Source organism: Bombus impatiens, unplaced genomic scaffold (assembly GCF_000188095.3).
Source record: "Bombus impatiens unplaced genomic scaffold, BIMP_2.2 scf_0330, whole genome shotgun sequence".
In the NCBI taxonomy this organism is placed as follows: domain Eukaryota; kingdom Metazoa; phylum Arthropoda; class Insecta; order Hymenoptera; family Apidae; genus Bombus; species Bombus impatiens.
This window is the reverse complement of record NT_176749.1, coordinates 13,605-15,337: the sequence shown is the minus strand read 5'-3', so window position 1 is coordinate 15,337 and position 1,733 is coordinate 13,605.

The following is a 1,733-nucleotide window of genomic DNA, read 5'->3' as shown; positions in this document are numbered from 1 at the left end:
GGTTGGAGGACCTCTACTAGGAAATTCCTGAGATTTATGGAAGATACTAAGGCTATTGAGGGTATGCCGTACGGAAGAGCGGACATCTGGTGTCCGGCTGGCCCGCGGTGTGTGACCTGGGCCAGGCAGAGAGTCGCCCGGCGTAACAGCTGGAGTAACAAGGTGTGCGCACGCTTAGATGTTGAAGGTTCAAAAAGCGTATAAAGACTGACTTTCTGTAACGATGATGCGGCGGAGGATACTTGCGATGGGTGGGTCTAATAATGCGAGAAAAGCTGATTCGTTAACCAAGTTCTTGTTGGGAGAGTGAGGGAAGGACTTCTCTGGTAATAGGTTAATTTTCTGTATTGGTGTGGAAGAGTGGAGGAAGGGTGTTAACCGCCCCAAGAGAAAGATGCTAGTGTAAAACATCGTACATGGGAAAGACGAACTTCTCCTATCTTTTCGTAGTAAACAATAACCTTTAGACAGTGACTTAGTGCAGATGTTTGGTTCGGTCTGAAGGACCTTAGAAATTCCTCTAAGATTTATGATCGGCTCTTAAGACTATTGAAGGTACGCAGTGAAGGCGTGCGGACATCTGGTTGCCATCCTGTCCGCGGTGTGTGGCCTGGTCTAGATAGAATGTCGCACGACGTAACAACATCCTTTCTTGTCTTTACTCTAGACTATTTAAGATACTACATATGTAATTAGCATTTATCGTCGTGATAATTTACATATCTTTAAATTTACATATCACTAAATATCGTAAATGGAGGTTAGAATAAATTTTTTGACAGAATAATGGTATCGTAGTCTAATCTATTTCACAATCTGTCTGTTGTTTAAGTCAGAGCACTTGATACGCTATTTAGCCGTACTTTTTCTATAACCATAGTATATCAGAACTTAAATATTGAAATACATATATTATAATATACATCAATATTGTATGGACAGGATTGATGGAAGTTTGTAAATAAAAGTTCATGCAAAATTGATTTAAACATGACTTTTAAAGTCAAATTTCTTTTTATTGCATGGTATCCTACTCATCATGAGGGTAACATGTCTCAAAGGAATCGCAGGTCGTAACTCAACCGTACTCTTGCAAAAAATTGGTAAAGTTCTACTAGTTTTCGAACTCACTTTTTTCTAATGCATTTACATTCTGGTAGCATCTATTGTTGCATATAGATGCTCCACATCATTTCTTCTTCGTTTGTTTCTGTCTGCTTAAACAGCCTCGAACGTGAATTTCTATATTTCTACCAAGTTATTGCCCAAGATTACATGTTGACTTTCTATTGTAAAAACCATATTGAATTGGATGTTATATATTAGGTTAGTTTCTTTCGTTTTACAAGGAAATAATAGACGCACAACATTTTATGTTTTATATTATTTTATTAAATTTTGTATTATCCATATTTTTCCAATAGGACTAAATATTATGCATTTATTCTTTATTTATGATACTGTGGCGGATCGGTATCAACAGCGTTGCAGCTTATCTAGCATCCAACGACAGGGGGGCACGGAGGCGGCTACGGGTTCTCAGGGCGTAGGACCACGCCCTGGAAAACCCCAATGAATCTGATGTTCTTCTATAGCCTGATGGTGACTGGATGGCGTCTTCGGCCCCCGCCAGTCCGCCGATCCGGTGCGGAGAACCTCGGAGAAGTTGGTGGGACCGTATCTGCCAAGACCACTCACCTCACCTTCTTGTGGGGCTCCCCGTCACCCTGCGC